The 27,989-nt window shown below is 38.4% G+C and overlaps 1 protein-coding gene and 1 long non-coding RNA gene across 4 annotated transcripts in view; both read left to right on the top strand.

Annotated features, from left to right (window-relative positions):
* TMTC1 (transmembrane O-mannosyltransferase targeting cadherins 1) overlaps positions 1-27,989 on the top strand; it is a 277,223-nt gene that overhangs the window by 94,052 nt on the left and 155,182 nt on the right. The gene's annotated exons all lie outside the window — the stretch shown is intronic.
* Positions 25-2,819, top strand: LOC131838959 (uncharacterized). Its single transcript, XR_009356768.1, has 2 exons — positions 25-1,748; positions 1,964-2,819. It is a non-coding gene; the product is annotated as an uncharacterized LOC131838959 (long non-coding RNA).

Below are 27,989 nucleotides of genomic sequence, written 5' to 3'. Positions count from 1 at the left end.
AAATACATTATTAAATACATTAAAATACATTATTCTCATCCAAGGTATATTCAAGTATACCTCCTCTGGAAAAAACACCATTGGAAAAAGTTAGAGACCATAGAAAATATCTGTTTTTAATCAAAAGAAAAATTATGAAAAAATCTAAAAGCATGGGAGGGAATATACAGCTGGCTCATGTTTTAGTGAATTATATTTATTTTGGTCATGGAAAAAGTTGCTTCCTATTTTCCCATTAGTCTGTAGTCAACCCCATCCACAAAATCTATTTCTAGAATTTAAGTTGAAGGCATAAGTTAAAAGAAAAAAGTAACTATCTTTCAATCAAAAAGTAAATCAGTAAAAGTTGCAAAACTGCTTTATTTTAATATGGACATTGTGAAGCGCTTTAAAATACTTTAAAATTAATCTTTAGATTATATAGGGTAGTGAGTTTAGTGGTGGCTCCCCAAAAGATATGTCCTTGTTCCAATCCTTAGAACCTGTGAATGTGACTTTGTTTGGAAAAGGGCCCTTGCAGGTGTAATGAAATTAAGGATCTTGAGATGAAAGTATCCTGAATTACCTATGTGGACCCCAAACCGAATGATGAGTGCCATTATAAAAGACAGAGAAAGAAAGGTGATGTGACATTGGAGTGGGAGAGCTTAGAGTGATATGGTCACAAGCCAAGGAAAGGAATGCTGAGAGCCCCCAGACATTGGAAGAGACAAGAAAAGATTCACCCCAAGAGTCCTGGAGGAGTGTAGCCCTGCCAACACCTTGATTTTAGTCTTGTGGCCTCTAGAAATGTGATTTCTGTGGTATTGAGCCAGCAACTTTGTTATAGCAGCCACAGGACACTAATACACATAGGGTTCAACCAATTCATTGAGCAGCATATTACATGTTAGTTGTGCTGCAAGTCATTGAGGAAATCATTTCTGTCTATAAGAGCCTTACACAAGTGTAGTGAGTCAGATATGGGTGGACCTTTACAGTGCTGTGTGAAAAGATTTATTACAAAGTTATATAGACACATATGAATAAGGGGAACATGGAAAGAATACCAGTGTTTTTCTGAAAAATGCCAAAGTTAGGTCAGCTGCAGGCAATGCTTGGCTTGTAAATGAAAGCATTTTTTTTAAATAAGCTATTTTTAATACTTCTATTAACAATATTAAAAGGATGTAATCAATAACCTAAAGGTTTGAATGAGATGAATTTTTAAGCTAGAGTATACTTCATGAAGGGAACGTTTCAGTCTGTTCTTTAAATACTAAGAGAAACAAAGTATAACATTCAACATGCTATGACTCTTCCTGGGCTTTTTAACACCTCTGTCAACCTAAGCTGTCAGATTTTCTTTCATGAAAATATATCTCTAATTTTACAATGGAATCCACTGAATAGATACTTGTCATTCTGATATTTATCACTACTATAAAAAATGACAGAGTATTTTAAGCTTTATGGAGGCATAATTTACATGCTGTAAAATTTGGTTATTTTAAGTGTGCAACATAATGCTTTGTAATAAATTTAACGAGTTGTGCAAACATTACTACAATCCAGTTTTAGAACATTTCCACCACCCCCAAAGACCCCTTGTGATTATTTGCAATCAATTCTTACCCCCAGTCACAATTTCAGACAACTCCTCTCTTTTCTGTCTCCATCATCTAGCCGTTTCTACACATTTCATGTAAATCTGATAATTAAATATTCTTTTGTATCAGATTTCTTTAACTTAGCAGAATGTTTTTGAGGTGTTTTTTTTTTTAAGATTTTATTTATTTATTTGACAGACAGAGATCACAAGTAGGCAGAGAGGCAGGCAGAGAGAGAGAGAGAGAGAGGGAAGCAGGCTTCCTGGGGAGCAGGGAGCCCGATGCGGGGCTCGATCCCAGGACCCTGAAATCATGACCCGAGCCGAAGGCAGCAGCCCAAACCACTGAGCCACCCAGGCGCCCCTGTTTTTGAGGTTTATCCATGTTACAACATATATCATTATTTCACTTGTGTTCTTGCCAAATAGTATTTATAAATGTTTTCATTTTGTTTATAAATGTTTTGTTGATCCAGTCACCAATCACTGGACATTTGGATGCTTTTATTCAGGGCCATTATGAATAATCCTGCTATATACATTTGCCTACAAATATTTGTGTGGACATATGTTTTTAGTGTTTGGAAGAGTGGATAAATACCTAAGAGGGAAATTGCTCGGTTATATGGTAAGTTTCATGTTGTCATTATTAAAACACTTTTCCAAATTGACTGTGCCAGTACTCATTTCCTACCAGTAATGTGTGAAGTTTCTAGTTATTCTATATCTTCATGAATATTTCTTATTGTGTATCTTTTTAATGATAGCCTTCCTGGTGGATGCAAACTGGTATCTCATTTTGACTAATGACTAATGGTGTTGACTGTGGCCTTTGAAACCATTTAGGTGGACTTTGGCTCTTCAGTCCTGTCTTTGGTCTTCTAAGACTCATGTATTTTTCTTTTCTTTTCTTTTTTTTTTTTTCTTTAATCAAGAAGCACATAGAACACACAGTAGGAAGAGCAGAAGGTTATAAGGAGAGCTGAGTACAAAAATGAAATAAAGAAGATGGTGAGGGAAAGTTATGAGAATAAAGTAGATGCATGATTATGGGAAAGAGAGGAGAAGGAAGAGCTTATTAAAAAAAAATTGCATTGGGAGAAGGAGGGTGGGGTTATGGACATTGGGGAAGGTATGTGCTTTGGTGAGTGCTGTGAAGTGTGTAAACCTGGCGATTCACAGACCTGTACCCCTGGGGATAAAAATATATGTTTATAAAAAATAAAAATTTTTTAAAAAATTGCATTGCTGGGAGAGTCAAATCATATCATAATGATATCAGTAAAGACAAAAAAAGACATGAGTACATTAAGAACATTGGTAACAATTTGAACATTTTCTGTCCAGAGTAATGGCAATGTATACTGAGGTCATTAATTTAGGTCAGAATGTGCTCATGAACTGAAAGTACTTTTGAGTTATTATCCATTACACTTGTCTAGTCTCTGCAGAAAGAGCACATTTTCATCTACTCATAGCTTCTTTCTTTGATTTATTATGTTCTTCTGGTAGGGCTTTTCCTTTAGTGATCAACTACCTTCTGGACACAGGATCAGGCACTCCATGGTCACTAGTGTCCATCTGAGCTTCATAGTGTTGACTTTGGATGATTCCAAATTTCATGTCCTTTCTTCCTAATTACATACTTTTGTATGTGCAGCACACACTCTTTTGTTCTTTGTCTGCCTCTGCATTCTTCATCACAGACCTAAGTAGACCATTTTGAGAGAGTTGGTTTTTTTATTTTTGGGTTCATGAGTTGTTAACATATAACTTTAACACATAACCATAGTATGTCATGAAGCATTCTGAGACATTTCCCCTGTGAATGCTAGTACCTGAACCATTGAGAATTACTTGTCTCCTCAGTTTTGACTTCAGGTGATGGTCAGTTGAACAATTGTGGTGGTAAAGAATCCAAACAGTTTTTTTAAAAAATATTTTATTGTTTTATTTTTTAGTTAATCTCTGTACCCAGTGTGGGGCTTGAACTCACAATTCCAAAATCAAGAGCCTCATGCTCCACTGATTGAGCCAGCTAGGCTCCCCCACAACAGTTTTTATGTTATACCAGTTATTTTAATCCTGATCTCCAGGGTTAGCATAAAGATCTTTCCAAATGTAGTAAAATAAAATGTATATTCAAATTTGAAAGACTTTTTTAAAAAAAACCTCAAATAGGAAAATACACATACTTTTTAGAGTTTAATTGTTTATCACCAAATTCACATATGTGTGTATATGAGCTGTGAAGATCAAGTACTATGACCAGAGTTTTAATAAATAGATCAGAGCTTACATATTTAAATGAGTGTTATATACTTTGAAATGAATGATCTCTAGCTATAAACTTCTTCATCCATTTTACAATTCCTCAGTCTTATTTTGGGATTTCCATCAGTGCCAGTTTATGAACCAAATTAAAAAAAACCTGATCTCATTACTTTATTGTCACACTTCATATATAAGATGCAAAAGCAATATGCTTTAGTAATTGAGATTTAAATAAATTGAGTTTCCTATCTCATATATTGCCTGGTGCTGGGCTTAGCCTGTTTTGAAAGAGAACACATTTCCTTCATCTTGTCTCATCGGAAAGCAGTATGTTTAAAACAAAGGATGTGCTGATTGCAGCACTCGTTTCCTCCGAACCCATTACTCTTGTCCCTGGAATTTAGTACCAAGCCCTTTTACCACCTATTACTTTAAAAAAAAAAAAAAAATTCTCTAAGAGGCTGTGAGATGAATCGCATTTGCATTGTGATGATAGTCACTCAGGCACATTGTCTTATGGGAGGGATTTATTTCCAGAGATATCCATTAGGCTAGGAGACAGTGACAAAATAGGAAAAGTAGGACAAGTGAGAGGGCAGCTGTCTGCAGCCAAGAAGAGAGGTCTCACCAGGCATTAACCTTGCCAGACCCCCATCGAGGACTTTTTGCCTCTGGTACTGTAAGCAAATCACTCTGTTGTTTAAACCACCCGGTCTGTGTGTACTATTTGTCATGGCAACTCTAGCTAAGATACAAGGGCGTTCTTTTCCGTAACTATAGTGTAGTGATCAAAATCAGCAAATTAATATTGAAACAATACTATCTTTTGACCTACAAACCTAATCCGATTTGTACCATTTGTCCTAATCATATGTTTTACGTTAAAAGAAATGTCCGATCATGTGTTGCTTTAGTGAGTGTTTTTCTTGAATGCCATGCATGTCTCCTCTCCTCTCATCTGGCACAGGTGATCAGTCTTTCCTTCTAGTGGTGATGTTGAGAATTTTTATAAGTATAGAACTGCTTACTCTGTAAAGTGTTCCTCAATTTGGGGCTGCTGTTTTCTCATAATTAGATTCAGATTATGTATTTTTGTCAGGAATACAACAGAAAGGATGTTGTATTCTCAAAGAGACACATGGTGTCAGTTTGTTCCATGACCCATCGTGTAAACTTTGAACATTTGATTAAGGTGGTACCTGTCAGGGTTCTCTACTGCGAAGCCACTCTTCCTCCCGTTTTGTAATTAATAGATTGTGGGGATATACTCTGAGACTGCAAATCTCATTCCACCCACTGGTTTTAGAATTGACTAATGTTTTCTTGCTTGATTCACTTACTACTGTTACGGTTGCTAAACGGCGATTTCCTTATTCTGTCATTGCTCGTGTATGTATTTTGGTTTTCTGTTGTTGGGAAGAGATTTCTTTTCTCCCTTGTTTGTGTATTTATATATTAACAAAATAGACTCATATACATTAAAATATGCTGTGACTCATTTTAATTCTGGTCACACCACATAAATTTTTCAAATTTGATGAAAATATATTCATTTATTTCATGTGTAAGACATAAAAAAGAAAACATCAGTAAGTTTATATGGAGATAAGATAGTCATAGCTGGTTTGGATTTTGTGGATGATGAAAGGGAGAAATTGAAGACAATTTTCTGACCTCCCTCTAGGTTGGGTATAAGAGAGAATGAGAAAAGGAGATTTGGAGAAGAACGGGAAAGGTTAAATTGCGAAAATTCAGGGGGAGGTGTTTCCATGTGGGAAATTGATGCTTGGGGATGGTGTTTGGTGGAGATGTGCATTGGAGCACCTGTGCCAGAGCGGGCTTCTTGTGGTTCAGAGTCCATTTTGGGTATCTTTACCCCCTTCATCTTCAGGGCCATCACATGGGTAGCTTGAAATCAGCCATGGAAGGAGTATTTCTACCACAGAAATCAGCAAATGATAACAAATCAATCTTTCCCTCTACTTTGCTTTGTTTCCCTACAGACCCAGTTTACCAGCATTCCACTATTTGAGTGGCATTGGCATGTGTGTGCCAGTTAAAATTCTGAAAGTGAATGAGATCATTAAATGATTAGTGTTTAACATGAGAATAAGAAACGATAATTAAAAATGGCATATTTGGGGGGTTAGAAGAAGAAAAGCCACAGAAGAGCTTCAGAAAGAAAGTAGAAATGTTTATTTAAGAGGAACTAGAGGTGAAGGTTTTTTCCAAGACTCCCAGATAGCAGAGATTTTCAGGACAAGTTTAATGAGCAATACAATGTGTGGCCAAGATGTCCAGTAAAATAAAGACTAAATGTGGTTACGGTATCAGATTGTTTGATAAACTTAGTAGAAGTTCTAATTTAGTGACTTGAGCAGATGCTGGATTGAATTTAGTTAAAATTCAATAGCTGTTGAGTGTTGGATGGGTAGGAATGGATCTTTCAGAGCAGAGAAAAGTGAACATCTCGGGATCACCTTATTTTAATAATTTTACTGTATAACATAGGCTACTATCTTAGACCATGAAGAACATGAGGTACAAGAGTGGTTGTGTACCTTATGTGGGTATTCTAGCCTACTTGGCTTATAAAGGAGGGAACCCATTTTGAAAGTGAGTTTGTTTGATTTTAATTTTGGTATTGTGATTCCCATTAATTTTGTCAAAGAATATAGCATAACACTTAAAAAGAATTTTCAGTAAAAAATTGTGTTCGTTTGGGGTGCCTGGGTGGCTCAGTGGGTTAAGCCTCTGCCTTCAGCTCAGGTCATGATCCCAGGGTCCTGGGATTGAGCCCCACATTGGGCTCTCTGCTCAGCAGGGAGCCTGCTTACCACCCCCGCACCACCACATCTCTCTCTGCGTGCATCTCTGCCTACTTGTGATCTGTCAAATAAATAAAATCTTTTAAAAACGTTGTATTCGTATACTTAGCTTCTCAGTAAAATTTCTGGCTAGAGTGCATACTAGACTTTTTTATCTTTTCTAGTTGACAGGTTTTCAATAGACAATAATGTTTCTTAACTAATTTGTTCTTTTAAAATCAGTGGTCAGTTTTTAAATTTTTTTCTTTAGAACCATAGGTATTACACAATGGGATTTTGTTCCATTGCTTTCTTTTTAAAAGCTGATGTTTAATTTAGGCAGCAAAGCAAAAAAGGAATCTTTAAGCACAGAAATTCTCATGTATTGCATTTACTGTTTATTGGATGTCATATACTTCATATAGTTTTCTCTCTTTATAATAAATTTGGAAACAAGGGATTCTATACCCTTGCATATGAACAAAGAATCATGAGAAAAATTACATAACAGTAAAGAGAGCAATTTTAAATTCTGGGACGTAGATTATTTATACTATGCCTGGGAATTTGTTTTCCACACCTTTGTGCCAGCAATAGGTTTGCTAGTTCATTTATTTTCCTGCTGCTGAATGATGTATTTGATACCTAGTTAGGAAAATCTTTTCTTAGAGGTGAACTGCATTTCATTTACAATGTCCGTGAATGCAATTTAGGTATAGAAGTAAAAATGTGTTTTGGAAAGATAGAATCTTATCCTATGCCCAATTACTCTTTTTAGAAAAAGTAGTTCCTTAGGTTGGCAGCAGATCCTCTTTGTTACAGAGATTTCTGTTTGTAACAGAAAGGAAAAAAAATTCTTAGAGTTTTATTTAAATAGAGCATGACATATCTGAACAACAAGGGATATGTTAGCATGTTTTCTTTGTAACTATTAAGTTGGAAAAATTCTTTGTGTTTACTAGAACCAGTCATTTGCAATAACAGTGTTAGGAAATAATGACAATACCCCACTGTGTGTGTGTGTGTGTGTGTGTGTGTGTACCTCACGGATTGATACCTTTTCCTCTAGGCCAATAGAATAGTAGCCAAAAAGTGTCCTGTCCTGAATCCTCTGAGTGAACTGTAAAAATAGCCTGAGAACGCATATCAAACCCATGAACCCCTCTAGCCTGCATTTTTAAAGTGTACTGGGAGAAGTAGCTTGTCTCCAAAGACAGTATTGTCTCCTTTTATTTGCCTCATTGAGACTGGTCTACCTTCCTCTTTCCCCCATTTAGATTTCCACCAATCACCCAAGGGCAGGTGGTAGGAGATACTGATGTTTATTTGGCTCTAAAATCAACAAAATTTATCTGAAGTGACATCCTCTGATGAATTTAGTTAATGAATTCAATATAATTCAAGTGAATTAAATTATGCATAGCTAATATAATCTTAAAATAGTAATTATCCTTTTTGGGAAATTTGCAATTTGTGTGTCCCATTCCTCGTGCTAAGTGTTTTCATTGTATTTTCTCACTTAATCCTCACTATAACCGATAGTTCATAGGGTGGAAGTAACAGAGTCAATATTCAAATCCAGGTCTACCTGACTCTAGAACCAGAGATACTATACCAAGGTGTGATTGGCGTAGCTTCAGAAGGGTGAGAAATGAGGTAAAATAAATAAATAAATAAAAATTTCCCAGTGACCTTACTTGGTATTTCTTAGGTAATGAATCAGATGTGACTTAGTGCAAAGCAGTTTAATACTGATTTAGGATTGAAAAGAAAGAGAAGGCAATCTTTTTGTTGTTATAATTATCATCTTTCGATGTGATGTGTTTAGTTAAAGAGATAAACTATGTATATTTCCTCTGCTATGAGAGTATCTGCAATTATTTACTCTTCGTTTTACTCAAGCTGTTAGGCGTTCACAAACATTTGAGGTTCAAGTTTTTTTTTTAGCCTCCTTTTTCTTTAACTGGTCATTAAGAGCTGCTCTTTACCCAGGGAAAGAGTAAAAATGGAAAATTGACTGGGTGTTTATTTTTTGTCCTCTCTTTTCCACCAACACTGTTTTTGTTTTCCCATTCTAAGTGATAAGAACGAAAATTATTTTCAGTTTATCTATAGACTGCCCTATTAGTAAAAACATCTCAACTGTTTAATAATTAGGAGAGGCTGCTTCCAAGCTTAGCTTCTTTCAGGTATGTTTTTATTTCCCTTCTTGTACTGGGCTTGCTGCTTTCTTTGAACTTTTGAATTTTCTAAAAGAGAAAATTATACAGTTACATTTAGCAGCATTTTCAGAAACACTCTGGCAAGAGAGACTGTGATTTAGTGTTTATTTATGTTACACACAATTTGTGTTTTATATATATATGTGTGTGTGTACATATATATACGTGTATATATATACGTGTATATATATACACATATATATGTGTATATATATAAATTTTTAGCCACTGAGGTCTATGGAGGGTTTGGGTGAGTATAATTTAAGGTCACATGTTTGAGGTTTTCTTTTAAATTACTTCTTTCTGGTTTAGAAGGACAGTGTTTATCCCCATTTTACACATCTTCTCTCTTCTAGTTTTTGGGATCTTATATTAAGTTTCTGGATGCTTTTTGGGAAGAGTGATGTAAATAAGTTTGACTTAGCTTCTTTATGGTCAAAGTTTCCATTGATTTCAGTTGTAAAACCTCTGAACTTTGAAGCCCTTTAGGCAACTGAATCCCAAACCTGGTATATTAAAGGAAGGAAGCCAGAAGTTTTGGTAATTCAGATGCTGATATGACTACAGTAACCAAATCCAGCCAATATGGTATATAGTCCTTTTCAAAATAAGGTAACTGCAAATGCTGAATCTATGAGTTGTTGGAGATGTGTGTGTGTGTGTGTGTGTGTGTGTATTCAGTCATCTTTTATTGGATGTTAATTCTCAGGATACAAAAAGATTCTGGGGTTCCAGGTAAAGGTCATGGTCAGGAATGCAGGCCACCTTTCCTGGTACTTGTATAGCCACTCAATTGAGTTCCTTGCGAGAACAGTAGTATTTCAAAAGCATGTGTGCTGCTAGTGCTGTAGAAATCCCAGCAATGCTCCCTTTTCTCACATTGACATTCTTGTTGTAACAGTGGCAGTGACCTCAAGAATGTTCAAGCAATGCCTTTTTTGGGGGTATATCCCCTATTAGTATCCAACTTGGCAGCTCTCCTATTTTGACTCCATGAGCAACTTCTCTTTCATGGGGTATAACCAACACCATTGTGGGTATCTGCTCGGCCAGCTACATGAGCATCTATGAGTTTTTAATACCTGTTCATGCTTTGAGCTTAATGTTCTTAAGTGATAAGGCAGCATTCCACAGGCAGCAAGACATGGGTTTTTGGATTAAATTAGCTTGACTTTTAAAAACCTTTCAAATATATTTTAAATACTTTGCAATTCACAGGAAGATGCTACTATAGCACAGAGAGGTCCTCTTCTCCCTCTGCTAACTTCTCTGGAAGGATTACTTTGTGTGTAACTCAGCTATAGCATCACACCCAGGAAACTGATATTGGTAGGATGTGGTATATAGTTCTAAGTAGTCTTCATCATACCTGTAGATTCATACAAGTACCATTACAATCAAGATGCCAAATTATTCAGTCAAGAACGATGTCTCTTCTGCTGCCTCTTTGTAGTTAATACCTGCTCTTTACTCTGCCACCAGCCCTAAATGCTGGCAACCATTAATCTGTTTTCCATTTCTAATTTTTTTTATTTCAGGAATGTTGTATTAATGGAATCATGCAGTATGTAGCCTTTTTGAGATTGACACTTTTTTTCCTTGAGCATAGTGTCTTTGAAACCCACATTAAGTTGTATATATCAGTATTTTTTTTTTAAGATTTTATTTATTTATTTGACAGAGATCACAAGTAGGCAGAGAGGCAGGCAGAGAGAGAGGAGGAAGCAGGCTCTCTGCTGAGCAGAGAGCCCGATGTGGGGCTCGATCCTAGGACTGGGATCATGACCTGAGCTGAAGGCAGAGGCTTTAACCCACTGAACCACCCAGGTGCCCCAGTTTATTCTTTTTTTATTGCTGTGTAGTATTATACCCTATGGACTTACCATATGGCTGTACCACAGTTTTTAAACTTCACCCCTTGAGGGATATTTGTTTTTTTTTTTTTTGTCTCTTTGTTCTCAGTTTGAGGCTATATCTGTAATAAAATTTAATAATTTATTTTAAAAAGGTATTGTAATAAAGCTATGAACAATCATGTATAGGTTTTATGTGGCCATAAATTTTTATATCTTTGGTATAAATGCCCATGAGTATAGTTGCTGGATCATTTGCTAAGTGTATATTTTTAAAGAAACTGCCAAACTATTTTGTAGACTGGCATATAACATTATATGCCCTCCAGCAACATAGGACAGATCCAGTTTCTCTGGATTCTTCTTATCCTTTGGTATGGTTACTGTTTTTAATTTTAGCTCTTCTTATAAATACATAGTATGATCTCATTGTGATCTTAGTTTCTTTTTCCTAATGGTTAGTGACATTGAACATCTTTTCATAAGTTTATTGGCCATATAGATAGATAGATACACACACACACATTGTATAATGTAATGTCATTTCATATTCTATGTTCATTTTTCTAATTGTTTTGTTTTAACTGTTAAGTTTTGAGAGTTCTTAATATATTATAGGTACTAGTCCTTTTTCATATGACTATCCCAGTTTAAAAAAAATATATTACGGAAAATTCCAAACATGTACAAAGTTAGGTAAAACAGTATAATGAACCCTCACATAATTTCAACAATTATTAGTCCCTTCTCTACACTCAAGTTGTTGTGAATTTCCAGATGTCATATCATTTCATGTATACATATTTCAGTAAGACTCTAAAATATAAGGATTCTTTGGGGGCACCTGGTTGACTCCATTGATTGAGCATCTGCCTTTGGCTCAGGTCATGGTCTTTGGGTCCTGGGATTGAGCCCTCTGTCTTTTCGGGCTCCCTGCTCAGGTGGGAGTTAGCTTCTTCCTCTCCCTCTGCCCCTACCCGCTGGCCCCTACCCCACTCTCCTGGCTTTGCTTGTGTACTCTCCCCCCCCCTTTATTTATTTATAAATATTATATATGATTTATTTATTATTTTTAAATGTATTTATAAATAAAATCTTTTAAAAATTACAAAATACAAAGACTCTTCTCTTAAACACAACCAAAATAACACTGTCACATCTAAAAGAACACTAATTCTGGGGCACCTGAGTGGCTCAGTGGGTTAAAGCCTCTGCTTTCAGCTCAGGTCATGATCCCGGGTCCTGGGTTCGAGCCCTGCATCAGGCTCTCTGCTCAGTGGGGAGCCAGCTTCCTCTCCTCTTTGCCTGCCTGTCTGCCTACTTGTGATCTCTGTCAAATAAATAAATAAAATCTTAAAAAAAAAAAAAAAAGAACGCTAATTCTTAATATCATCAAACTGCTAATTAGTCATTACATTACATATAAGTAATGCCTGCCTATACATTGCAGTGGTTCATGTGCCTCAAAAGCCCCTGTTAATCTATAGATTCTCCCTTCCAGTGCTGCTCTTTTTGTTTTTATTTTGTATTTGTCTGAGATAAAAACAGCCAGGCAATAAAGCTATGGAAGCAGATTTCATTTAGTAACTACTAATGGAAGGGAAACAGCTGAACTCCATTCCAGTTTGTAGCTAGGTAACTGGGTGTTTTAAAGGAACAGTGGATGGTAGGAAGGGACAGTGGAGATGCAAATGAAACATTACAAAGGGGTCAGTGTAAACGGGATCAGGCTAGGCTGTCTGCTAGCTGGCAGTTACTCAAGTGAGGATTTTCACCCCCTACAGAGAGTGGTGAGACAGAGGCCCCATCTTCCTGATGGTAATGTATCAAGAAATGTTTTTCAGATCCTTGAGAAAGACACTCCTGGATTGTAGGAGATATATACACATCTCCAAAGGACTGAGGAAAGATTCACAGTTACAAGCCCTTTTTATTAGATGTTCTAAGAAAGGGAGATCAGGAACTTATCTTAAGATGGTGGCTAGAACAAATATTCAGTCCTTTGAGAACTCTGAACTTTTAGATGGAGGAGCTCAAAAGGGGGTTGGGTCATTCTAGGAACTAGGTGGTAGGCTGCTAGAAGCTGAGTTAGTTGGGTCAGGCATCAGTGCAGGCTGGAATTCAGTGTGGTGCTGAGAATTTTTTGCAGTTCTTACTTTTGCCTTTTTTTGTTTTTATTTTTTTTTCTTTTCATCCTGCCTTTTGCTGATTGCATCTCCATGATGTCAAGTGATGCATTCTTCTATCCACTGTATTTACTGTAACTTGATAGTTGTATTTAAAAGTTTGATCACTTTCATGTTTTAATTTTGGGTAAGAATACTTCATAGATGGTAGAAAGTAAAGAATTCTGGATGTTTTTCTTTTCATGATGTGAGATGCTGTTAGTCTTGACCCATTATTTTGGTAGGGATTGAGAATTTGTGCTACTCTATCAGTCTCTTCTTCATTTATTTGCTAGAGTATCAAGAGAAGCATTTTTCCAAGAAATATTTGGTTGCCCTGAGGATATAGTTTATATAGGCAATGCAGGACAAACACTTGATTCTTTCACTATTTGCCAGTTTTATTGTTGATGTTCAAATGTCCATTTTGGCCAGTAGAAGCTTTCTTCAAGTTGGCCCTAAGGCCTTTGATGTAACTTCAGTTGTCTTCTTTATTATTCTGGATATTCCATGTTCATCTTATTCATTTTCTATACCAGACCTGGAAACAGCCATTTCACCAAGAGCTTTTGGTTCCTTTTATTGGGGGATGATTTTCAGGACCAAAATTAAGGCATTTGTGGTGCTCACTACTACTGGAAAACTCACTGTGTCACCAGGCCTTTTCAGTGGTGAGTCTAGGAAAATCAGTTATCTTTAAACTATATGAAAATAGGTAGTGAGTTCATTCTGATACTTCGAACTGAACTCAAATGGTTTGCCATTTGGGGTGCATCAAATTAAACACAACTCAAGGAAATGTTAAGAGCAAAGAACTTTTTATTATTGTTACAAGTAAGGAAACAGGGAAATAACTCAAAGTAATGCAAGCTGGCTGGGTCCAGGGAGAAGATGATCTTTGGCTCTGGGCAGAAGAGAAGTCAAACTTGAATCAAGAAGTGGGGGCAATATTTATTGAAGACACAGAGAGCAGATAGAGAAAGAACATCTGGGAAAGGAAAGGAGAGGAGAGTAAGTCTCAACTTTGCTTGGGGTCTGGAGTTTTACTGAGGATTGTGGTCCAGTACACATATCTTCTTAGGCATCCTAGAAAAAAGGCAAGTTCAAGTAACCTCTAAAAGTCACTTGTGCCCTGGAGCCTGAGGTTTTGGTGAGTCAGTGGTCTTGGAAAACATTCATGATGATCCTGGCCGGTCACTCCATAGGTGTTAAATATTGTGCTGGAAGACTCCAAAGAAATCATTAATTCCTTGACCTTTCCAAGGAAGACCTACATTATTTGGTGCTATAGGATGTGTGTGAGGCAGGGGTGTAGGTCCTAGCAAGAAAAGGAGCAAAACAAACAAACAAACAAACAAAAAAACAGTTTTTTTGTAGGTGCCTTTTAGTTTCCCTGCCTTAAAAACACTGTCTCCCTACGGGGTTAGTACAGGAAACTTTTATTCAGTGTATTAGGGGATGGGAGCAGAGAGCTTGCATAAACACTTTCATTCAATGTCAGCATGCTAGTGCATACATCTGTGTTCCGAAAAAATGTCAGACGACTCCACCCATAGGAGGAGGATCTTCATTTTATAATGAGCTAAAGGTAACCTCAGGACAACTCAGGAGGGCTCCTGCCCAGGTACTCAGCTTGAATCCGGCTCAAGATGGGCTCCTGTAAGTCGTGCTTAGGTGAAAACTCTGCCGGGGCCTCTCAGGTGAAACACCTCGCTGGGCAACTCTGGCTGGAACTGTTGGTTTTGCAAAACAACATTCTTCCCTTGCTTTTTTCTTTTCTCCTTCTCCTTTCTGCGGAGAGCTTCCAGCCCTCTTATTTGAGGAACTTTGAATTGCATCCTAGCTAACACTTCTAGCTAAAATTTGGAGGCGCCTGGGTGGCTCAGTGGGTTAAGCCGCTGCCTTCAGCCCAGGGTCCTGGGATCAAGTCCCACATCAGGCTCTCTGCTCAGCAGGGAGCCTGCTTCCCTTCCTCTCTCTCTGCCTGCCTCTCTGCCTACTTGTGATCTCTCTCTGTCAAATAAATAAATAAAAATCTTTAAAAAAAAAAATTTGGAACTACAAGCATTTTTACCTAATCTTCAGGGTAAGCCTCTCTCTTTCTGCCTACTGAAAATTCTGGTTCCTAACAACACCAGTATAATTATGTATTTGTTTTATACTGCATTACTCGTGCAATAGTCTCAAAATAATAATACCAACATTACCAGAAACAATATGATTATTAAAAGTATTTTGTGAATTTTTTTATAATTCTTTTTGCTTTTAAAATGTGTAGTACTAGGTACTACAGTACAGTAAAATCACATTATATACAGTAAAATTACTGTGTTTTAAACTTACTTGATATAGCTCCTTTCTGTGTAGTTTTGATTTGTTTCATGTTGTGTTTTATTTTTAAGGATTGGTTTTTTTCTTTGGATTTAATTTGTTTTATAACTGTATAAACACCGCTTCTAAATCTGCACCATAAGGTCCACTCAGACAGGTCTGTCCCTGTCCTCCCTCTCCTGTTGCCTCCCTCCACCTATAGGTGATCCTTTCTTCTTTTCTCTTTTTCCTCCTTTTCTTTCTCAGCTTCAGTATGCGTGTGCATGCGCACGTGCACACACACACACACACACATACATATTTTAGAGAGAGGGAGTGCGTGGGGTGGGGGATGAGGGGGGAAAGGCAGAGGGAGAGGGAGAAGCAGACTCCCTTTTGAGCAGGGACTCCTGACCTGGGGCTCGATCCCAGGTCCCCAGAATCATGACCTGAGCCGAAGGCAGATGCTTAAAAGGACTGAGCCACCCAGGTACTACTATAAATGTTCTTTTAAACATACTCTAAAATGATTAAATGAGTTATTCCACTGAATGGTGATACTAAAATTTGTTTAACTATTCCCCTAATTTAGATAGGTTGCTTTTCAGTTTTTCACTAATGTGAACATAATTCTTCCTGTGGCATTTCTGATTTGAGTGTGATTACCAAAGGTTGGTGAAGTGTTTTAGGTTTTGTTGTGTGATGCCAAGTTGTATTCAGAAAAAAAACAACATGACATTTCACAAATGTTCACTCCCATGAGAAGTCCATAATTTTGTCTGTCTTGTGGAGCCCATGCCAACATTGTATCCTCTTAAAGTTTTCAAAATTTTACCATCTGTAAATAATGAGACACTAATGTTCCTTACATAAATTCTTCAGAGTATCTCAGACTTTTTTTCAAAGGTGAATTTGTAGACCTCTTTTTGCTTTTAGATGCCATATCTTGCTACTCTTGGCATCTGTCTTAGGTAATAGGACATCAGCTATGAGCATGGCTTACATTTGATAGAAGTTTCTTACATTAAATCTGAACTAGGTGTTCTTGACAGATGGGCAGCTCATCTTCACAGCATGATTCAGGGACCCGGGCTCTGTCCATCTTGTGGCTCTGTATCTTCCAGCTGTGCTTGCCTTCATCAAGCAGGAAGAGGAAGATGTTTCTGTGCTCAAATGCAGGAAGATTAGATGGGCCAGACTTGAAATTGACACCTGTTACTTCTGTTCACCTTCCTCTGGCTCGAACTCAGTCATGAGGTCGTTTTTAACCACAAATGAAGCAGAGAGGTTGTATGCTCAGGAAAAAGAAGAAACAGGATCTAGGAAAAGCAAGCCAGGCACTGTTACAGTGCATATGTTTGTGGCAGCACGTCTGCCTGCTTTGATTTTGCTTTAGGGAGGAAAACTGGACAATTGTGAGTTGGAAGCATTAGTTTTGGTTGCTTAGAAGCAATTCTTATTCGTCCCTAACTTTTGTACGTATAACTGGAAGAGGAGGTTGTTTAGTAGACGAGGTTCTGATTATTGCAAAAATATTGGTTTATTTAATTTGTAGAATAGTATAGTAATAGAAGTAGTTGTCTTTGGCAAATGAAGAAATTAAATCATGTGGTTGTGTAGAAATGGCTCATCCAAATGGATTAATTCATGTACCTTATTTGGATTGCTTATGGTCCTGCATATTTTATGGCACATTTTATGTATAGAAATAACTGCAGGGTAAGAGTCTGTCAGTGAACAGGCTCTTTGGTGCTGTGGGGATATGCTAAATACAACACTAAAACAGCCATGCAGGAAAAGGGTTATTCATGCTGCAAATTTGATTTTACTTTTATCTGCAATAACCTTAATCCTGAAATCCATTAGATTGAACTAGCTAAGAAAGAAGAACATAGCAAAATTAGATGCCAGTTAACATATTTATGCTGTTTTCTTGAAGGTAGACCTGAAAAATCCCAAGGGTTTGGGATGTAAATGATTTGGGGCAGATGAGTATGTACCTGTATTTCCAAAGAAGGAGAGGGGCCTCATGTCTTATTTTGGTCCTTAACCAAATCATATTACAGGAGTACAAGATGTTTTTCTTTTTGCACACTGTAGTGTACCTGCCAGCTCTGTCAGGAGTTAAGGATTCCCCAGATGTTCACAGTGGTGAGGCCTCGCTTTAAGGCATCCATCCAGCATGAATGGAACCATTCAGTTGGCCACCTGGGGGACCCACCTCTTATTGGTTTCTCATTAAGTGCTTTGTTAGAGAAATTGTGAGCAAGCGTGATTCTTGATCACCTGCCTAATAGAACTCCACTGGTTGCCATGTCCTCACATCTTGAAGAGAAGCTGTGCCTCATCTGTTATTCCTGGAGTTGGCCTGTCTTTGATTTCAAGGTACAGTGCAAATGGGACCCGTAGAAACTGCTCACTGACTGACCATGGCAGGGATCCGTTTTCCTATTTGGGCAAGGGATGTGTCAAAACAGATTCTTCTGGAGTTTTTTTCCCTCTTGACGAACATCTGTTGTTTTTGTTAGTCTAAAATAGTCTCTTAATATTCATAATATGGCTCTTTTACTTAAGTAGGAGACCACTGAACAGTGGAAAAATCTACTCTTACTGTTTACTATGCTGTTTTTAGTAATAGAGCCCAGGAAATTGGAACTTAATGTTTAAAGAGAGTGGAAATGGTTTTAAATAATCCTGTAGCCGGTGAACCTTGTGTACCAGGAAGAAACAATTTAAAAAAAAAAAAAAAAAAGAGTAGCATAGAAGATAGAAAAACTTTCATAAACTTTTCAGTTAAGTATCGCTGGCATATAAAAGGAAAAATCAATATGTGTTATTTCCATATGGCAGAGCATAAACAGACAAATGTATTGAAATTACAGGTTGTGAGATTTTTGGCCTTTAGTTTTCTTTGAATGTTTGGTTCTGTTTGTTTATAGCTAATATTTATCATTTTAGGTACCATTCTGTCTATGATCTGTATTTTATAATCAAGACAGTCAGATTCCTTTTAATTACTGATTATTTTATAATCAAGACAGTCGAATTCCTTTGAATTTAGCATTTAAAATATTAACCTCTACTTTAATCAACCAGGCAGCTTTATAATCTAGTAAATAGTCATTACAGTTCCATTGATTGCATATATAGTGAACTCTGTACAGTCTTAGTAGTTATTAAACCCTTGTTTCTCCTTGCACTCCATTCCTTTTGTTACTTGAATATAAATGCCACTTACATTGGCTTATCCAAGTAGAGAAGAGTTGTCTGATGGTTCAAAATTGGGGGTGAGAAAATTCTAGTTCTCAGGTTTTCAGAATTAACAGACTCAACCAATCAGTAAATATCTTCCACCAGAGAAATACTTGTTTTTGATTAAACTCTTTTTCATAAAGAATAGCAAATGATAGATAGGAGGATATATGTGGTGGTGTGGTGTGGTGTGTGTGTGTGTGTGTGTGTGTGTGTGTGTCTGTTTGTCTGCATACAGGTGTGTTTGTCCAGAGCAAGAAAAAGATACCATTTATTTTGTTTGGATTTTTGCAAAACGTATGGTTTGGTTGATAGCAATTAAGTCTGTATTCTGCCACTCTGCTAGATAGAGGATGACCAGCTCATTCTGGTTTTCCCAGGACTTTTAGCACTAAAAATCCCATGTCCCAGCAAGCTCCTTAGGGGTAGGCATGCTGGACTGGTTGGTCACCCTTGCTGACAGTCCATTCTTGTGTATAAAACCTCTAGGATATGGAAACTTTAGCCTGGAAGATTTCAGATTGGGTCCTGATATTGGTGGGGCTTGTAAAGGTAGCGTTAAGACTTGTAGGATTAAGAATTTTTAAAATTTGGTATAATGAATTAAATTCCTACTGTATCAAACATGATGGTGAGTTGGCAAGGGAAACTCAGCTGAGTTAATACAGAAACAAATATTGTTCGTTGACATGAAGTTACTTTACACTTTGTTTGGTGACTGGAAATACTGTGGTAGTGTGTCAGTGAGAAAATAAAGTTGGCTGCAAAGAAAATGGAAATACTATATTTAGCAAGTTGCTGTGAAAGTCATTAGGACAAATGAAGCTGTTTAATGGGTATTGGATCATAATGTGCAGGCTGCTGCTGGACAGTAGGGATATTTATTTGAAGTAGAAAAAAACTGGGAGTGTGTGAAGTATCAAGTGCATGATGTTTGAGTCAAGGGCACTTTTTGCTCTTTTGGGAGAATTCAGAAAACGCTGCCCTTCCTCAAGGCGGATGGAGCGGGCGCCAGGGCTCATGGGTTGTTGAAGGGACCGTGAGCTGGATTTCAGCCCTTCTAGGGCACCTCCTGTCTGCCTCCTCAGCCAGCTGCTGTGGGCAGGCGTGTCTTGCCTGACACATTGGAGTAGCTGGCTTCAGTATCCCAAGTCGAATGAAAGGAAACCAGTGAATGAGAAGAATGTTAAAAGCTAAATTCTAGCTTCATCTTCAAGGAAAATATTTAGTTCTCTTCCCTTCTCTTTTCAGGAAGAAGGGAGCCGATAGAACTTGAGGGAGAAGAGTCCTTTTTCTATCTTTAATCCTAGCTGAAGTCACTGTTTATTTTTTTGTTTTGTTTTTGTTTTTGTTTTTGCATGTGGCCATGCAAGACAGGCCATAGGGTTTTAGAATTTTCATTTAAGTTGTGGTCACTATTCCAATAATGGTTATTTTGGGTGCCTTTATGTTCTGGGCATTGCGTTGAGCCACTTACATACCTTGTCTCATTGAAATCCTTCCAGTGAATGAACGAGGTAGAAATTAGGATGACTGCTTTGTGGCTGAGGCACCTGAGACCCCAAGGCAGTTATGAGGGTTGGCTAGACTCTCAGTGGGTCATTGAATGAGCTGAGATTCTTTGTGGCTTCTGTGGTTGCTTTACCACACCTGGGCTGCCCCTTTGTCACAGACACCATCTTTTGAGAGTTTAGTATGAGAGACCTTCAGAGGTCCCTCTGACAACCCACTTAACAAACTGATGTTTTAACATTATTTTCTGAATGGTTCCTTTGAAAAATATAAATAAATATAATTAGATATGAGTATGTGAAAAAATAGGACTGGGACTGCAATTTCTAGTTCCTTTGGCAACTTCCCTACTTTAATTTTTTATGTTATGTTTTAAAATGAGAGTCTGGTCTAGAAGTAAATTAGGAGACAGTTTTAAATATGGTATAACCAAAAGAAGCATGCATTTGAAAAAAAATATAGACTTAATTATGTATTCTAACTTCCGCAGAACTAGTAGACATTTTACATAAACATTAAAAACCATGACAATTATCTGAATAATGATTGTTTCTATTGCTAAGAGCCACTGTGGTTCTTATTTCTACTCTGAAATCATAATTATGGCTTTCTCCTTAGGAGCTTTCAACATGTGTGAATACTGGAATTTAAAAATAAAACCAAATTGCCTAGAGTTGAACCTTGAAAAGTTCACCTTTAAAAAAAATATATATGTATATAGCGTATTTGTCCTGAGTGTAAAAAAGAGTTCCAAGTGAACTAAAACTTGAATCCCCCTAAAATTAGATTTTTGTAGGAAACGTGAACTTTAAAGGCGTTTGCCAGGATTGTGCTGGAAGGACCAGTCGCTCCTTTCCAGCCCTTGCAGCTCTGATGGTCAGCCGTCTGACCTTCATTAGAAAGGGGGTTGGGGCCAGAGACATGAGCTATTCTCTGGATGAGTTCATCTGGACCAAGGAAAGGTTTCTCTTCTCCCACATTGGCATAGCTCTCCTCCCTGTGAGTGGTGCTATGTTTTCTTATGCCACCTATCTTGGCCAGAGCGTGGCCTTGGCTGCAGGGAAGAGATCTATTTCAGGAGGAGCGGTGGTCTCCAGGCAGCCACATGTCCTCCTTGGCCTCTGTGTGAACTCTGTGTGCGAACCCGTGTGTATTGCAGAGCTTCTGGGCTTACTGCCCCTTCTTACAAGTTGCTTCCGGCCTGTGCATGACGGGCCTCTGTGGAAAGCTGGACTGGAGAAAGTGGCTTAAGCGAGGCTTCCTCCCTTGCATGTCTCCAATGTAAGCTGTTCGCAGCTGTAGCACATCTTCTAAGTTTCTCACCCTGTGATGAGCATAACATCTTCTAAGTTTCTCACCCTGTGATGAGCATAAAAGTGGGATAGGGCCAGCCTGGCCTGCATTTTGTGTGGATGCCACGAGTAGAGGAGAGACCAAAGAAGGTATAGAGCTGCAGCACATGATGCTCCCCCTCCAATGGGCCCAGTCTCTGTCCTGAGTGTTGGCTGTAAGGTTTGAAACACCTAGGGAATAAGTCAGAGATGGAACCCTGGAGAGATAGAGTCCTGCTCCAGGTCCCCCAAAAGAACCCTAGTGACAGAGATGATACCAGGTGAGGCCTGGGGAAGGCTGAGAGGAGAGGGAGCTAGCTGCCTGGGTGAGACCCCTTGCCTGCATGTGGCTGAGCAAAAGGGAGACAGAAACAATATCCATTATATTTAGGAATATTCTCCTGCTGTTCAGGTTGACATGGTTTCAGAGTTCTAGTTTCACACTTCCTTATTCAGATTTCACACTCTTGACTCTGCCATACTCAGGAGGGGCTACCGGTGCTGTGTTTGCCAGGAGTCCTCACCGTCCTGGGCAGCCACGCTCCCTCCAGTCCCTCTGCGGCTGCCTGAGCACCTCTCCCCCAGCCCCTGTTGCCCGTCTCCTCCATCTTCTCTGAACAGCACCCCCCCTCCACCCGGCGGGCCCAGGTCAGGTCTCCGGTGTTTCCCATAGCTTCTTCTCCTTTTCCAGCTCATGCTGACTTCTTCCTTCGCTGAAATCTTTTCGTCCTTCCTCCTGTGCACAGCTTCTTGGGGCAGTGCAGCAAGCACAGAAGAGCCGTGTGGGGCAGCTCTGGGAAGCAGGCTCCAGCACCCGAACACAGGCGCTGCTGGTCCCAGCTCTGTTCACTACCGGCTTTGTGGTCCCAGGCAAGTTCAAGTCACTCCATTAGGCTTCTAGGCGTCTGTTTCCCCTTCTATAAAATGAAGATAGAAATAATACCTGCTTCATACTTCTGTTGTTGTTGTGTGTGTTTAAAGAGCTGATATATGTGCTTAGGAGAGGTTCTGGCCCATGGCAAATACTCAGTAAATGTTAGCTGTTATTTAAGTATTAAATGTATTAAATTATTTCTTTCATATGTTGTTTATAGGACCTAACTCTGTGCCCAGTATTTTGCCAATTGAATATTGCTGTTGGAACAGGTTGTGATATTTCATAGCAATGAACTTGTAGCAGCCTTTCTGTTAATTTCCTTAATTGATCAGGTATAAATGGTATCCTGAATCATCATCCTTTTATTTATTTTTTATTTTTTTATAGTTTGATTTTTAAAATATAAATTCAATTAATTAACATATAATATTGTTAGTTTTAGAGGTAGAATTCAGTGATTTCATCAGTTGCATATAACACCCAGTGCTCATTACATCACGTGCCCTTCTTCTTCTTCTTCTTCTTTTTTTTTTTTTTTTACAGATTTTATTTATTTATTTGAGACAGAGAGAGAGCATGAGCAATGGGGAGAGGGAGAAGCAGGTTCCCTGGGGTTCAATCCTAGGACCCTGGGATCATGACCTGCGCCCAAGGCAGACACTAACCACTGAACAACCCAGGTGTCCCACATCATATGTCCTTCTTAATGCCTATCACCCAGTTACCCTATCACTCCATCCCCCTCCCCTCCAGCACCCTCTGTTTCTTGTGGTTAAGATTCCTTATGGGTGATGAACCCTCTTTAATTTCATCTTGTTTTATTTCTTCCTCTCTTCCCCTATGATCCTCTGTTTTGTTTCTTAAATTCCACGTATCAGTGAGGTCATATGATAATTGTCTTTCTCTGATGGACTTATTTTGGTTAGTATAATTTCTCTAGTTTCATCCACGTCATTGCAAATAGCAGGATTTCATCTTTTTGATGGCTGAGTAGTATTCCATTGTGTGTGTGTGTGTGTGTGTGTGTGTGTGTGTGTGTATCTCACATCTTCTTTATCCATTTATCTGTTGATGGACATCTGGGCTCTTTCCATAGTTTGGCTATTGTGGACAAACATTGGGGCCCTTCTTTTCACTACATCTGTATCTTTGGGATAAATACTTAGTAGTGCAATTGCTGGGTCGTAAGGTGCCTCTATTTTCAACTTTTTGAGGAACCTCCATACTGTTTTCCAGAGTGCCTGTACCAGCTCGCGTTCCCACCAACAACTTAGGAGGGTTCCCTTTTCTCGACATCCTTGCCAACATCTGTCATTTCCTGACTTGTTAATTTTAGTCATTCCCTGACTGGTGTGAGGTGGTTTCTCATTATGGTTTTGATTTATATTTCCCTGATGCTGAGTGATGTTCAGCATTTTTTTCCTGGAATCATCATTCTTTTAAATATATGTTAATGCCATGTTTGTACTTGAGGGTAGTGTTTGAAATTCAGGCAATGGGTAGTTGAAGACAGACTTAGTTGACATTGTCAGAGAAACAGAAGAGCATTGGTGATTAAAGGTACAAGCTAGATTGACCTTCTGACTTCTGTTGGTCCTCGGTGCAAGTTTCTTGACTCTTAATATTTTGGTTTCCCCATTTGTAAAATGAAGATTTGATTAGTGCACATACTGTAGGAAGATGCTAAGTACTTATACATAGGAACTGCCTGGGGCACTGTAGGCATTTACTCCATGTCAACTGTTATTTTACTGTTGTCATTGTTAACAGAACATGTGTTTCCCCAGTTTACCTGGACAGTTTCAATACCAAATACTCCTTTTCACTAGCTGAATTATATTTGGATTTATCAGTCTGTCTATTCCAATAAGAGGTTCAGAAAATATGATTATGGTATCACTGGCTGTTTTTAATCTTCTGAGTGCAAAAGTTTATTTGGGTACCCATACAGATGTGTCCTGCAAGTAGTAGTGATTTCATTTGCATGGGTTCTTAAGAGTCTGTGGTGTGTAGGAAGTTTGGACTGATAGAAGTAAGGGGAAACCTGCAGCAAATGTGTCTGACAGTGTGAAACAGCCATAAAATGTCAGAATTCTGGTTCAGGAGGTCTAGGTCTAGGTCAATAGTGTGGGGATGGTGCTTTCTCTTCTGCCAAGGGCATATGGATCTTTCAAGGATTAAATATTAGACTGGACTGAAAAGCCCTTTGACATAGAAAAGGCCACACAAGTGCATAATATGTATATTCTTATAATGGGTTTCTATTTTGGCAGTTTAATATTCTGGTTAGTGGAAAGTTTTGAATGACATCAAATTAATGACCTATTCACACAAAATTGAAATGCATTAAGAAAAGACTTAATGCTGGGTGCCTGGGTGTCTCAGTGGGTTAGGCTGTTGCCTTTGGCTCGGGTCATGATCTCAAGGTCCTGGGATCAAGTCCCGCATCCGGCTCTTTGCTCAGCGGGGAGCCTGCTTCCCTCTCTCTCTCTCTCTCTCTGCCTGCCTCTCCATCTGCTTGTGATCTCTCTCTGTCAAATAAATAAATAAAATCTTTAAAAAAATAAAAAAAGACTTAATGCTAAATAAGAGTGGTAAATAAATGTAACAACACATGCCTTTCTCACTTACCCTGTCATCAGGTATCTCTACCTATTTGGGCTAGAACCTCTTCTATTTCTGAATCTGACATCTCAGAAACTTCCAGAATCACTGTTGCCTACCATTTCCCTATTGGGACTGCTGGGCCATTTGCTCTATTATAGACCTCACACTAGTCACATTAGAAACAGCACAGAGGGCCACTTTGTGCTGGAAATCGCATTGGGTCCTCACTGCCTGAAGCTCTTCACCAACTGTTAATTGCTGTCCAAATAAAGTCCAAACTCCACAGTGGGACATGAGGGTCACTGAGGCCCCTGCCTGCCTCTCAAGCCTCCCTATCACCACTCTGCCAGTATTAGATCCTGCAGCTAGAATGAACTTTTATTTTCTTCACCTTGCTTGGCCTTTCTCAATCCTAGGCCTCTGTATATGTGTTTTATTCCTTTTCCCCTCACCTAATTCACTTCTTCTCTTCCTCAGGTGTCAGCTTCATTGTCACTCTCAGGACACGCTTGTCTGTCTCACTCTGTGTTCCTGCTTGCCACTTTGGTCTGTGGAGCTGCCGGCTGATGCGGATGGGTTTACAGTACAGTGGCACCCTCTCAGCCATGCACACACACTCTCCTTTTGGCCGTCTGTTCTCACTTAGGACTTCTGAATCAGCCCACAGTACATGGAACTTGCATTTCAACCTTCAGCAACCACTACACACCTTAACCTTTAAAAGGATACGTCATAAAAGACCCTTCAAGAATCGTGCACTGCTTCAGTTCATTCATTTGTAGGAAAAACCTATACTAAGGGTTTTATTGTAGACCCATGCAAATGGAGGAAGTTACGGAAGATGAACTTTATCATTTAATTCAGTAGAAATCCCTGTGTTTCTACACATGCACAAATGCATACAAAAATAATCTATGTTTAAAGTGTGCTAAAAAAAAAAAAAAACAGCTCTGGTTTATTTGTATGCTACATAGAGTAGTGAATGCTTTGGATTTGGATTCATATCTCACCTGTGCCACTTGCCAGCTGCAAGATCCTGAGTAAATTCTTCCTTCAGCCTCATTCACAAGATGGGGACAAGCATGGCTCACAATATGGAATTGAATGACATAAAAAAAGTAAAGTGCAAGGGCCCCTGGGTGGCTCAGTGGGCTAAAAGCCTCTGCCTTCGGCTCAGGTCATGATCTCAGGTTCCTGTCTGCCTGCCTCTCTGCCTACTTGTGATCTCTGTCTGTCAAATAAATAAATAAATAATCGTGTAAAAAAAAAAAAAAGTAAAGTGCATAGCGCAGAAAATGATGCCCATAGAGTACATTAAGTACCCCCTATTATGAATGAATTGAAACTTTTCTGGGACTGTTAATGACAGAAAAGGATATCACCAGAATTGAATTTTTGCTGTTACATGTAGGAGGAATTGGGGTCTCTGACTAAATTCATTTAGGAATATAAATTAGGCCGCAGATTTAATGAATAATAAAGCCTGAACTCATTGACCTTTGATATCAAAGGACCCTGATCTTCTACAAATCGGTTAACACTTCTGGGCTTTCATTTTTTTTTTTCCTCACCTGTAAAACTGCCTGAGCTTTCTGACCTCTTCCGGTTCTAACTTTGATTTTCGAAATGGTGAGAGAACTGAAATTATATTTCTCTTTGCCTTCTTTGTCTTTATCTCCACATATTTCTTTGTAAATAAGATACTGAGCTAAGTTTGAAATTTCTGAAAGAAAAATTTATCATAGCCACAGAATGGGGTATGGAAGGTGAGTTGCAGTTTTTGAATAGATAAAAATGAGAAATGCATTATTGTCTTAGAATTGGCTCCTTTGCTTCAGACTGCATTTGAATATCAAAGGAGACATCAAAGGTTGTCTCACTCCTCTTCATAATGCCTTTGGTTATTAAGATTTAGATGAGGCACTTCATGAGTTCAAGGAGAAAGTGCATTAAAGAAGAACCCAAAGACACTTATATTGCTTTTTGTTGTTTTTGTTAAGCTTATAATCTTTTCTAATGTGAGCTGTGTCTTTGTTACTTTGGTCAACTGGAGGGGTAGGGGGGAAGCACAAAAAACCTACCTTTCTTCTTATGTTTCAAAGAGAAGCAGATTCCTAAATTCCTATCCTAAAAAGCTCTGAATTTAAACTTTTAAAAAAAATTTTGGTCATGGTATATGGCTCTTTATTAATCTTCATTATTACTTTGAAAGAACAGGAGAAATTAAATTAATATGGCTGGTGTTCTAGAAGGAATTTTGTATATAGCTAATAGAAGAGGTAAATTTTTCCTTCTACCCTTTTAGCTTCTTTGGCTAGTCTAATAATTAAATTGACATAGGATAGATTAACAGGAGGAAAACAAATTTAATTTCATACATACAGGAGTCCCATAAAAATATGAGACCCAAAGGCAAGTCAGACTGATGAAGTTCTAGAATAAAAGTTAGTTTTGGTGTGGTGAGGTCTGGAGCCAATTCTTGAGACATCTTTGGTGCAAAATGGTGGTTTATTAAAGCATGGGGACAGAACTCATGGGCAGAAAGAGCTGCTATCTGGGGGTTGTGAGGAGTGGCAGGTTATGTATGATGGGGTTGGGGGCAGTCAGGAAAAGGGCGGTTTCAATAGAACTTTCATATACTAAAGAGGACTTACAAGAAACCAGATACCAGAGACCTTGCCATTTTCAAGGTTTTTTCCTCTAGCAAGGTATTAACATTAAGATAGTTGGGAGATTCTTAAAGAATGTCACTTATGTCCCACCCAGGAGTTGGCGTGGGGGAAGATTGCAGGGTGTAAGCTTTTGCTTTGTCCTCAGCCAGCCTTCTGTTCCCTCATCAAGACTTCTGTGCCTTCCTGAGCTAAGGGCTTCCAAGCAGGGGAGCGTAATTCTCAGGACAGTAGGAAGAGCAGATGTTTGGTAATTACAGATTTGCTGTGTCCTATAGATAAGTCAGTCATTCAGGTAAAAGTTAACCTCTGGTACAGCTTCCTCTCTGAGGCAGGCCCCCTCTCTAAATTCTTTTAGGTAGTGAAGGGAGAGATCAAAGTTTTTCTTGACTCTGCTGGGTCTTGATTGCCTTCAGCTTAAAATAATCCACATGCCAAAGTGGTAGATTTTATGGTCATGTATTCTGTGCCCCTTCAAGCTTTTTATAATTTATTGGTATAATGTTAAAGAGTAACAACTCT

Source organism: Mustela lutreola, chromosome 8, assembly GCF_030435805.1.
Source record: "Mustela lutreola isolate mMusLut2 chromosome 8, mMusLut2.pri, whole genome shotgun sequence".
NCBI lineage: Eukaryota > Metazoa > Chordata > Mammalia > Carnivora > Mustelidae > Mustela > Mustela lutreola.
Note: the sequence above shows the minus strand (reverse complement) of the source record. Positions and strands in the feature narration are given on the sequence as shown.